Source organism: Sciurus carolinensis, chromosome 6 (genome assembly GCF_902686445.1).
Source record: "Sciurus carolinensis chromosome 6, mSciCar1.2, whole genome shotgun sequence".
NCBI lineage: Eukaryota > Metazoa > Chordata > Mammalia > Rodentia > Sciuridae > Sciurus > Sciurus carolinensis.
Window position 1 is genome coordinate 49,914,891 of NC_062218.1, and position 13,612 is coordinate 49,928,502.

General features: G+C 36.1%; 1 protein-coding gene across 2 annotated transcripts in view; it reads left to right on the forward strand.

The window, feature by feature from the left end:
- Zswim6 (zinc finger SWIM-type containing 6) overlaps window positions 1-13,612 on the forward strand; it is a 180,808-nt gene that overhangs the window by 131,864 nt on the left and 35,332 nt on the right. The gene's annotated exons all lie outside the window — the stretch shown is intronic.

The following is a 13,612-nucleotide window of genomic DNA, read 5'->3' on the forward strand; positions in this document are numbered from 1 at the left end:
CACTGGTTGAAATAATAGAAAGAATGAGAACTCGGGCTTGCATTTGCAGAAAACGACCTTGGCAAAGTTTGGGGGGAATTGCTTGATCTTTAAGAATGTAAGCACAGGAATCTGCCTTAAAATATTGGAAAAGTGATACTATTTTAAAAGTTGTTTTGCATTATAGAGCTGGTTACTTATTTCTAGATGAATATTGTACTCCATTTAGTTAAAATTTGTGGAGTCTGTCTTCTGCTTCTTCCTACATTAGAATTATCAAAAGTGGTTTGAATATTTTATTTTTGACAGGTTGTAGATTTAGGTGAACAAACTCTAAAATTTATTGTTCCCCAGATCTCTGGTGGTTAAAGATACAAATATTGCAGGCGTTTGGAAAATTTGGGAACTCTCGTAGTCATATTCATTGAGAGGATACTGTGAATTTTGTTGGGGTGAATCTTGTTTCTCAAAGTTCATTGCTAGGGAAATAATGAATGATGTATTTGTTACCTTGTTTTTCTTTTAAGAAATCTGTGTGACAAATGAAATTTTTTTAATATTTTTTTCTTTCTTTATTCTTTTTTAGTTATACATGACCATAGAATATATTTGGACATAAACATACAGAGAGTATAACTTCCCATTATTGTGGTTGTACATGACATGGAGTTACACTGGTCATGTATTCATATATGAACATAGGAAGGTTATGTCTGTTTCATTCTACTGTCTTTTCCATTCCCATTCCTCCTCCCTTTCCTCCTGCTCTCCAATCCATTGAAATGCTTTCCCCCAGGGCCTGTGGTGAGTCAGCATCTGCATATCAGAGAGAACATTGGCTTTGGTTTTTTGGAATTAGCTAATTTCACTTAGCATGATAGTCTCCAGCTCCATCCCTTTACTGGCAAATGCCATCATTTCATTCTTCTTTATGACTGAGTAATATTCCATTGTATCTATATACCACATTTCTTTGTCCATTCATCTGTTGAAGGGCACTTAGGTTGTTCTCATAGCTTAGCTATTGTGAACTGAGTTGCTGTAAACATTGATGTGGCTGTTTCACGGTAGTACATTGATTTTAAATCCTTTGGGTATAACTGAGGAGTGGGATAACTAGGTCAAATGGTGGTTCCATTCCAAGTTTTCTGAGGCATCTCCATACTATTTTCCATAATGGTTGCATCAATTTGCAGTCCCACTAGCAATGTACGAGTTTAACTTTTTCTCCACATCCTCGCCAACATTATTACTTGTATTCTTGATAACTTCCATTCTGACTGGAGTGAGACAGAATCTCAGTGTAGTTTTAATTTGCATTTCTCTAATTGCTAGAGATGTTGAACATTTTTTCATATATTTGTTGACCAATTGTATTTTTTCTTCTGAGAAGTGTCTGTTCAGTTCCTTTGCCCGTTTACTGATTGAGTTATTTGGTTTTTTTGGTGTTAGCTTTCTGAGTTCTTAATATGTCCTGGAAATTCATGCTGCATCTGAGGTGCAGGTGGCAAAGATTTTCTTCCATTCTTAGGCTCTCTGCACACATTCTTGATTGTTTGCTTTCTGTGAAAATGCTTTTAGTTTGATACCATCCCACTTATTGATTCTTGATTTTACTTCTTGTGCTTTAGGAGTCTTGAGGAATTCAGTTTCTAAACTGACATAATGGAGACTTGGGCCTGCTTTTCTTCTAGTAGGCATAGGGTAATGCCTAGGTCCTTGATATACTTTATGTTGAGTTTGTCCTAAGTGAGAGGGGTCTAATTTCAGACAAATGAAATTTTATCACGTGTATTCATGCCTGTATTAATTTTATGAGTGGGAAGTGTGGGATAAGTTTATAGTTTCAGTGAAGTCCCTGCTAATGATAGACCACATCGTGCTTGTTGATCCCAGGTCTAGTCTAGACCAGAAGATCTATTGTCTGTGAAGACACTGCATGATCATAATGGAGGGGACTTTTGAGATGAACTGTTTTATAGATGAGGAGATTGAGTTCAGAGAGATTAGGATTTTCCACAAGATGACATTGTGTGGCTAGGGTCATACACAAGTTGGTAAAGCTTTTGACATCAGTGTTTCATTTTTGCTGTTAGTAGAATGTATAAAATGTCTTGTAATAATTTAATCTTAGTACTTTGGAAATAATGACAGTTACCTTTCTTCCAATGAAATGTATATGAGTCCTGTAACTATAGTAGATAGCTTCCGTGGTTGGGAATGCTATTTGTGGGCAGTCTGTAGTGTTAGAGAATACAAGTGTAATGCATAGTTTAGACATATTTTTATAAAATATTGAATGAGTTACTTTTCCAAGTAAACCTCTTCAGATTTGAACTCTGGAGTACATGTCGAATTGACTAGTTGGTTTATAAAGGTAAAAAGGACTGTCATTTAAAAACTATAATGAAGAGTATTATTTAAGGAAAAATTATTGAATTACCATTAAGTGAATAAAATGTAGAAATCTTTGGTGCTTAGAAAATGTAAAGTGACAAATAACTGATTAGGAAGAAAATACCTCCTGAATATATTGTTTACCCTCCTCCCCCCATAAAAAGTACATGTGATGTGACTGAATAAAATTTGCAGTATTTACACGTAATCCATAGTCACATATCCCTTTTCCAAGTTGGTTTTGAAAATTGTGTACCTTGCCCCTAAATCAAAAGTATTAATTGTCATTGGGTGGAAGTTTTTACAGCTGATTCTAGCCATACCTCTGATGGACTACTTTGTAATGAAGAACCAGACTTTATACAAGTTCTTTGATTTCAGACCAGGATGAATATCACAAATTATTGCCCTGTGGTTTTTTTGTTTGTTTTGTTTTATTCACACCAGCCCTCGCCTTACCTGAAAACCATTACTAGATTGCCGAAGTTCTCCTGTGTACTCCCATGGCAAGCAGAGGTCACTTGCCATTTTAATGGGACCTAAGTTAAGGGACGAATCCCATGTAGAAACAAAAATGGTTATCACATCTTAATATTCATTCACCAAAAAATTAACTCAAAGTTCCTTCTGGACTACAAAAGGAAAGGCTTTTGATTCTTAATAAAATGGGGGAATTTGACTTTGTGCCCCTACGCAGGACTCACATTGCTTCAAGGCTCTGCTTTGGAATTAAATGCTGAGCACTGCCAGATGCCAGACATTGAGAAGAGGCTGAGTTTTGTCGGCAAATGGGATCTGCAAGTTAATTGGTGTTTTCTGCAGGCTTCTGGCTGTGAAATGAAATTGGAAGCCCTTTAGCCACATGGATAATACAGGACCTGAATACAAATGTCACATGTCACCATCAGGACCCACTGTGAGACAATAGTGTTCCCACTCCAACACTGCACCATTACAGATCATTTAAATATGGGGATTACATTTAAACTAAAAGCCCCATTTGCCTTTTACTGCAATTTAATGTCCTCTTAGCAAAAGCTAAGTGACAAATTAAATGAAAAAAGTGCCCACATTTTTAAAGCTGTAATGCAAACAACCTTTTATTGCTTCTCATGTGCCACGAATGAATCATTATACTTGTCAACCCTAAACCAAGCCATAATTGGAGCAGCTACTGTTATCAAAGTGCGGCCGCTCTGTGACAGCTTAATAAAGCTGAAACTGTTAAATTAAATCTCAGATGCTTAACTCCTTAGCACCAATGGATTCGATGGGTCCATTTCTGGCAGTGGCCAATACACCCGGAAAAAAAAAAAAAAAGATTGGTGGCATGCAGGCCTTCATCTGATGAAAAGTGTACAAGTGAGAGTGTCTTCACCAAATAACTCTGCTTCTTGGCAAAGGGATTTGGGGCCATCATATTTTTAGCCAGAAGATTACAAAATTTTTTTCTTTGGACCAGATAACCCCCCTTCCCAAGATGCATAGCTTTTATGATTATATGTGATATATGAAAATTTAATGGTGTTAATATTTCAAAATTAGCTTAAAACAGTGCATTCATTTTAACTTTTTTTCCCTTTAGGATACATACATGCAGTCTTAATTTGTTTAGCCATAGGTCCTCTTCCCCCATCCTTTTGCTAACAAAGGGACTGTTTCTTCTCTGTTCTTCTTTTCTGATACCAGTGCCTGTGATATTCATTGAGTCTAAGTTAATTTTTGTGATTTACCTCCCTGATTCTTATAATGTAGTATGAAATAGATACAGATGCATACTCTTAGGATCCTGTTCTTCAGTGCATCTCATTTGCAGATGCTTTTATCTTGTACATGTTTTTCAAATATTAATTTTACTTTCTGTATATGATGTTCATTTTCCCATACATAAGGCAGTGTTCTCAAGATGAATAATGTTGTATCATAACCAGCTATAAGAAAATGTCTGTGTTACAATCTTAAGACAGAAAACCCCTTATAGTGTAGAGGCTGCACATTTGCTAGAGGTTGCAGGTTTAGGAGAAGCTGTAGAACACCTCTGCAGTTGCACTCTTTATTCAGTGATAACGCATGTCTTTCAGAAAGCTGATCCCAGGAATAACTCGTGGATTTCAAAGAACAACCCAATGTTGATTGGTGGCTGATACACCTACTGTTAGCCCTAATAGCTATCTTTTCAGCACACTTAATTACCGTGAGATCTTTAGGGATGAGGGAATATATTGTAACCTCTCATCTGCGTTGATGGGTCCCTTTCCTTAAATGCCTTCCTAGGCTGTAATTTCACTTTGCTTCATAAAACTATAGGTTGTGGCTGCCAGTCTATTAAATCCTAATTAAAATGGATGTCATTAGAGGAAACAGTTAAATAAGATTTAATTATAGTTTTGTCACAGAGAAAAATTCCTAAATTTTGATTTTCAAATATTGTGTAATATGGTTTTCTCTAACTTTTAAAACACTTAACTTTTGCTCTGGGCTGAGTCATGTGCTTTGCTTTCTAGCATGTAAATCCTGTTTGATAGGGAGAGGACAGTTGCCACATAAGGCTCTTGCTATGTTCAACTCTCCTCATTTATTTCATAAGAACAGGATGGTGCTCAGAGTTCTTTTCATATCTTCTTATCTGGGGACCTAGCTGTGTGAATTAAAATAGCCATAGTAAGATATTTCTTTCTAGTTTGAATTTTGTTGTAAGGTTAGTTTGACTTCTTGTTTTGTTATTAAATAACAGCTATCATGTTCCAGGGCAGGGTACTATACTGGGACAGAGACTCAGGGCACTTGGAATCAAGGTGAACCTAACTATATTCAGCAGTGGAGAACTCAGACCACCCATTGTGGCTATGTGTATTGCAAAATACTAAAAATGACCTGTTCCATGGGCCCAGAATGCTGTCCCTTCTACCATCCCAGACACAAGTAGTGGTTCTTCTACACTCACCCACATCATTCTTGAATAAGGTGGAAAACATATGCTTAAGTGACACATTCAAAATTATACTCTTAAGTAATTTGGCAGCATCTTTGTGCACTCTAGAAAAAAGATTCTGTAGGTTTTGCTCTTGAGGTAATTATGGAGAAATTTCTGGAGAATACCATGTTCTATCTCTGAAAGCAGTTTGTTTAATCCCCCTACCCCATGGCTGAGCTCCTTAGTTTCTGTGGTATAAATTCATACTTGGGCTTGCCATAGTTTAGGGTTGTTGGTGGTTAGTGAATGTCTGAGGAGTAACTGCTTCTCTTCATAACTAGACAGCAGTCCAAAGTGGTTTGCCATATAAGGAGTTACCTCTTTACTAGTGCCATGGAGAAAACAGTGATTCCCAGAACTCCCTTGCAGCCAAAAGATGTCAGTATAGACTTGGAAGCTTCCAGATGACTGGTGGTATAGAATGTGGTCATGATGAGCCGTGTATCAGGGATTGCTTGTCATCTATCAGTTTGTCTTCCCCTAGGCACAGGGACAATGCAGCTTTACCACTATGTACCACTGTTGGTGCATTCTTATCCTTCTTTCCAGAAGTCTTATTGTGGACTCACTATCAGTAGGTAATAAGCACTTACTGTGGCTAGAGGAATAGATGTATTCGACACGATTTTATTGTTGGCGATGGTACTGGTAGTAAAGAGGGATTAGAGTGATATAAACATAAGTAGACAGTATAAATTAGGACAGTCATAATGAACTGAGAAGATCTTGATATAGTAATTTTATTACAAATTAGTACAAAGACTTGTACAAACTGAACTTAATGTGGTTTTATAAGATGTCCTTGGAGGCAGTTATACGAAAGCAGTGCTAATACTCCAGAAAGAAGGAATAACATGGACCAAGATAGGGATGAGCTCAATGGGGAAGGGTATACAGACTGGAAACTTTGTTATCACAAATACTGTCTTTAAGATATTTAATTCAACCTTGTTGTTCATTGTCACTTAAAAAGGGAGGAGAGGGAGAGAGTAGATAGCCATCATGGGATCTAGATTTTTGTTTTATTTCACATTTTTTGTCCAGCTACTAGTGATAACATAGTTGTCAACACTTAGTTGTCAGTCACTATGATAAGTACTTAATTTCATGAATTATTTTATGTAATTCTTAAAACAACCCTGTGAGGTGGGTACAATTAATTATTATCCCTGATTTTACAACAAGAAAACTGAAACCAGTGAAGGCTAGAGAACTTGCCTGAGGGGTAATAGTGACTGAGCTTGAATTTTGATCCCAGGTGTCAAAAGACTTCAAAAACATAACGCCAAAGTAGACATCATCAGCTTATCTTAAAAGACTGTTACATGAAATTGATAAAATTGTCATATGCATGTATGAATGTGCCACAGTGAAACTCACTATTCTGCAAAATTAATATGCATTAAAATTTTTTAAAAAAGACTGTTAGATCATGCTCTGTTAGTGGTCTTTCTGCACAAAGCAGAGGCAAAATGAAGCTCACGTACACACCAGTAAGCCCTGAGAAAGCTTCCTGACCTCTCTGCCTATATGTGGTACCACCACCCTTATTGAGGTAGTGAACTGACTTGACCTAGTCCAGCTTAGTTACCCAACTGCATTCATGTTGCAGATACTCTCTAACTTCAGATTCTTCGAGAAAATAAACATCCTGATGGAGTATAGCCAAATTTATGCCATCGAAAGCTGTATTACATAATCTTATCATAAATATAGATAATACATGCTACAGATAGAATCCAGTGAAGTTTTGATCTCCTTTTCTAGTACTTTTGATAAGAAGCGGAGATGACCTTTAGCTCATTTTATTTGTACCCACCCCTAATAAAATACAGAGTTGCCACCACTTATGTGTCTGACCCTTCCTGCACATGGCCTGGTATTTTCTGGAATGGGTTGTGTTCTCCAGTCTTGGTCTCTATTTCCCCCTGCATTATTCAGAGCTCCCTCTAGTTCCAGGGCCTTCATCAATTGTGTTGCTCAGGAAGTTTTCCTTCCCTCTAGCACTGTTCTCAAAGCTGTCTGCTGCTGGATCCTCATTTCCAGTGCCTGGTTTCGTTCTCTGTGCAGCCCTACGGGTTTTTGTCTCTTAAAACTGAGATCTCTATATTATTGGGTCAGAGGCCTCTGAATTCTGCCCTGCTCTGGAGGTGGGAAGAGGAAGCTTTTCCTCTGCTTCTTTACATAGGCAGAATAATTTTAGTGTGGGTCAGAAATTAGCCAAAAGAGAAAATGTATATTCTCTACACCTGAAGCACACCTATGATAAATACTTCCTGTAAATACAGTCCACTGTCCTTTTGACTGCAGCTGCTAGGTTTTAATTATCCATTCAATACCCTGTATGGGGAAGAGCAGAAATAAGAAGAAAAAAAACTTAAATATGTTTTAATAGAAAATAGTAGATGAGTAGGGTTAAAGGAGATCTTTATAGGTCATTTGATTTTATCACCTAACCAATTGGAGATTCTTGGAGAGAAAGATACTCATTGTCTAATTTAGGTATACAGTTAGATAATTTATAACAAAATTAGATAATCTGACATGAAGCTCACCGGACCATGTGTTCTCATAAAACTCTATTCCAAATATAGACCATGAAATGAAGATTTGATTAGGAACTAAGGTGCCTATGGTTCTTTGTTGTACACTTTAGTGTTACCATATATGTGTAATATGCTGATAATACTTATAATAAGAGTGGTTTCCGTTTACTTGTTTTATGTTATCTTTCTAACTCTAACATGAGTCCATTTACATTAGCTCATATTGGTGGCTAAATGAATCTCAGATTGGTATAATGTGTCTTTTTTTCCCTCACAATTTCTAGAAAAGTTCTTCACTGCTTTTCCCACTTCCTAAGAGTTAGTACTGTATTTTTCCCGGCCACCAAGGGAAAATCTGACTGGAAAAGTCTCCTTTTACCATGTTATATGCTAGGCTTTTCATGAACGTTTTTTCTGAAACAAAAGATTCAGAGATTAAAAATGCATGCTTGGTAATCACTATCTTGAATAGACTTTTAAATAGCCAGTCCTCTTAAAGGTTTAGCAAAGACTGACTTAATTTACATAAATAACTTTATTTTCTATACTTTAGGGGAAGGCAGAATGTTTAAGGATTTGCAAACAAGTGAAAGTTTGTAAGGCTGCTATAAGCTTGTCTGATAATTACAGCACATTGCTTTAGTGTTTTAAATAAAAATATCAAAGTTGAAACAAGAATAGGAATTTCTGGTGTAAATATTGGTGCCTTCTGACATTAACTCTCTTGAGTGAGTTAATACCTGGTCTTTGGGCTCTTTTCTCAGAATTTGACCTGATGACAAAGCATCCAGGAGTGGTGATATAGTTGTCTGAAATGTGGCTGACTCACTCAACTCTGTGCTTTCTGTTGCAAAGATAGCTTTTGAAATAGCCAAATTTCTGAGATTTTGATCTATAACCAGCTGCACCTTGTTGACTCTATGTCATGCTTCCCTGCCCCTTTCATTCTGGGGGACATTAGAAATTTCAGACTTCACTTCAGCAAACCTGGAAAAGAGTATGAGAAGCATTCATAAAGTAGTGCTCAGACAGAGATCTTGAACTGGCTTAGATTGGAAAGCACAAATTTTGTGGATGAGCAGGGACAGAGGGGTTAAGTGGGAGGACCCCAGATAGGGCATTTAGGTAAAATCTGTAATCCCATGGGGAAGGATACTTCCAAAATGCTGCCAGCAACTGTGCTCCAACACACCTTAGAGATGAGGGTATTGTATCTAGCAGCCTGTTTATCCACAGATTGATCACACACATTTTCAAATGTCTTTGTTAACATATAGACCAAGTTATATGAGAGATCTGTTTTGAAGCCATTAAAGCATCCACTATATTCCATAATCTTGTTATCAGGTGCTTTCTTTATTGAGACATTGAAACTAATTTTTTTATATAATTTATTTATTTTGATTCATTATAAACTAATGAGGTAAAACTTATTTCTCTGGTTGTACTTGAAGTAGAGTCATACCATTTGTGTAATCATACATGTACATAGGGTAATGATGTTTGTCTCAATCTGTTATTTTTCCCTTCCCCCCACCCCTCCCACCTCTCTTTCCTCTATACAACCCATCCTTCCTCCATTCTTGCCTCCCCTCACCCCCCATTATGTATCATCATCCACTTAACAGAGAGATCATTTGTCCTTTAGCTTTTTTGGGGATTGGCTTATCTCATGATATTCTCCAACTTTATCCATTTACCTGCAAATGCCATAATTTTATTCTTCTTTATGGCTAAGTAATATTCCACTGTGTCTCTCTGTGTGTGTGTGTGTGGTGTGTATAGATATATATCTATATATATCACAGTTTCTTTATCCATTCATCAGTTGAAGGGCATCTAGGTTGGTTCCACAATCTAGCTATTGTGAATTGAGCAGCTATGAATATTAATGTGGTACATCACTGTAGTATGCTGGTTTTAAGTCCTTTGGGTATAGGGCAAGGAGTGGGATAACTGGGTCCAATGGTGGTTCCATTCCAAGTTTTCTAAAAATGAGAGCTGAAATCAATGAAATTGAAACAAAAGAAACAACTGAAATTGACAAAATAAAAAGTTGGTTCTTTGAAAAAATAAACAAAATTGATAAACTCTTAACCACACAAAGAGGAGAGAGAAAACTCAAATTACTATAATTCAGGATGAGAAAGGAAATATCATGACAGACACTATTGAAATACAAAACATAATTGAAACTAATTTTATAGCCATCCTTTTTCATCCCTGTATTATTATCCATTGATCATCTCACATTTCCCCTTTCCCTTTCACTAATGAGAACATTGAGAGTAACACATTTTCCCAAAACATTATCTTTCTTAATAAAGGTAAAAACTGTGCCTGGCATATAGTTGGTGCTCAGTAAATATTTGTGAATTTAAAAAGTGAAGGAATAATTGTAATGCTAGATACCTGCTTGGGAGTATTAAGTAGTATGAGTATTTTTCATAGTAAACAACCATTGAAAGGCGTTAATCTTCACTGTGTCCTCAATTTTCTCTTTTCCTGCTCCTTTCCTTTATCCAGCCATCTCTGCCTATATGCAGAATATTCAAGGGTGCCTGTGTGCATGAACACACACATGCATACTGAAATACAAACAGTTCAGAGTACAGAAGGGCACTGATTCCCCTTTGCCATCAATGCTGCAGGTAATCTATTGCATTAATCAGCCAGCCAGTGGGAAATGCATGGGGAGTGATTATACTATCATACACAATACAATCAGCATGAAGCACTTGTCAAGACCAATACATCAAAGTTTAATTCAGTAATAGAATGAATTAGAGCAAAATGAAACATCTGTTCTCCAAGAAACCCAACACCCATCATAGGTTCTTTCTGAACTCCACAGAAAAGTCAGTGCATTAAGAAATTGTTTTTATGAATTACATTGGCAGTTCCAGTCCAACAGAATACTGCAAGAATCCATTTTTGTTGGGATTCTCATATAAAAGAGTATTAATGTGTTTACTTGATCATTGGTACTCTAGAATAATCACTGTTGGTAAATTTGATTATTTTTTAGGAGGGCTCTTGATATCTTTTGTCCTAAATTGGTTCTGTATACCAAATGAAGATCTTTGTACCAGTGGCTAAGGGAATCACTTAGTCATAAATATGGATTGTGGACTGTTGAGTGCTTTTCAACAGGTAAATTAACAAGAACTTAGTGTTTACAGAATAAATAAATGAAAAATAAAAAGCAGTTGAAATAAGGTTACATAATGTGGGGCATGTTTTAGAAAATTTTGAGTATTGATTTAATACATTTCATATATAAGAATGAAGTAGGTCACTGTTACAAGACACTATTATATGTCAATCAAGTCTTTTCAGAAACAGATTTACATAGGCTTGGAGTTATCACTGTTAGATGAACCATGAACTGTTTATAAAGGTGACTTAGTTAAGTATAGCCAGAGCAGAATATGTTCTTGCAGGTTGCTGCAGTTTGCATTCCTTCACCTTACCACCCATTGACTGTGCTTTCTTTATCTTTAAAAAAAAAAAAAAAATCATCTGCCTCTGTGCCTTTCTCTCTTCTTCTCTGTGATTTTTTTTTCTGTCTTTCCTTTTCTTTCTCTCTCACTCCATTGAAAAGAAGAAGGGTTGGAGAAGCTGGCTTTCGTGATCTCCTATGGAACCACGCTTCTAAGGGGGTCAGACTGTTTTTGATGAACCTTGCATATTGACCTGATGGCACTGACAAATCAAATGAGACGGGAAGACTCTTTATTAGATAAGGACCACAGGTTTTTCTGAAGAAACATTATCCTGGGTACTAGTTAATTGCTTTGGAATACCTCGGATTTATTTTATACCTTGCCAACCAAAAAAGATAGTTATTTTATTTTAGAATTTTATCAGAACCTGGTTAAGTGATAACCAATTGAAGTCAGTTAGCTGAAAATTTAACCTTGCTTAACCTGAGTGAATAAAACTCTTACAGTATCTCTGTGTTTTTATTTGGAATTTTTTGCAGAAATGTTTAAGTAAATTAAAAACAAGTACATCAAATTTAAAGACTGTTGTTTACCAATTAAATTATTTTCCAAAGATAGGGTGACTGACATTAAGACTGCATTGTACTGAGAACAGTACTGTAATAATTAGGGTCACAGTTTTAGTGTGGTCTGACCCAAGAAATTTTGTGACTATAGTTTTGCTAGCACAACTAATTATGCCAGTGATCTCCTATTTGTGACTGCAATTAGGCATTTCATGGCCCCTAAATAAGTATAATTAGTTAATGGATCATGCATGAAATTCTATACTATTATAATAGCCTCTGAGAACAAAAATAAATATGATAAATACTATGAATTGTTTTATAGCTGTTGAACCCTTGGAAATACCAAAATTGATTGTTTCACTTTGCCTGCTATTGCTTCATAAAAAATATGCATGGTATTAAAAAGTAGAAATTAAACTTTCCATACAACAGCCTTCATTTTCTGCATTTGTAACAAATCCCTTTAGAGAAGATGCTTTGGGCTTTTCTTCTCCTCTGTCCCTCACTGACCCCATTCTTCTCCCCATTGTCATTGCCCTGTGCTTCCTCCAGTAACGTTCTACTCTTAGTTATCTTCCTGAAAAACAGGGAGAAGAGCAACATTTATAAACACTTCCAAGGATATCATTTATGGTAAATGTGCAGCTTTTAATTAATCTATTCCCTCCCAGAAAAAAAGCACTGCATAATAATACATAGCTCATATTTGATAGTAAGAACAACAACAACAACATAAAAACAAACAAAAACAAAAAAACCAGGAAGGAGAAGGTACTTTTAAAAAACAAGTTGTATTGACTGTGGACGGTCTAAAATGGTAACGATAGACAGAATGGCCCCCTGATTTATTCCATTACAAATCATCATGTTCTACCCAACAATATACCCTATCAGGCAAAAAGTATACTCAGTCACATATGCATGCATTATCCCAGAGATGCTGACATGGACTTAAACTCTAGCAGAGCTGATCATAATGTTTCAGAGAAAACAGATTTCTTCTGACTTGAATAATCAGTCTGAATCATAAGTTAAGCTTTTGATTGTTTATCTGCCATTTTAATCTGCAGTGAAATTACTTATTTGCTATGCCTGTCAGTCCTGAAAAATGCAGTTTTCCTTTGTGTAATTAGGTTCTTTTTAGATGAGCCTGTTAAATTTTATTTTTTTATTAGAGTTGTGGTTATACATAGTAGTTGGATTCTTCCCTACAGACTCATATGTGCATAGAAATAGATTTCAGTTCATGATCCCCACCCCTTTTAATTTTGTGTGGATTGTACTTTTTCTGCACATGGGAGAGACATGTTTTAGTACATAAGAATACATGGTTAAAGTCTGGGGGTTGTTAGTTGTATATTTTAAGAATACTTCACAATTTTAGGTGATAATGTACTACTTGTCTTATACAGCTGAAATAGGAATGAAGTGAACCTGATAATAATCATTAATCTTGGAATTCATATGTGTATGCTCCATATACCTAACTATAAAGAATTGTATGACCATGTAAGCTGGAAAGAAGGCTGAAACACTGTAGTATTTAAGAATATTGATTTTGGGGGACCATGAACCTTGGACCAGATCCTGGCTTCCTGCTTTCATAGCAGTATAATTCTATATTCTGCTTTTCTCTTGAATCTCAGTTCCCTTATCTATAAAGTAATGTCTTCTGTTTGTTTTTGTGAGGGTGAAATGTGA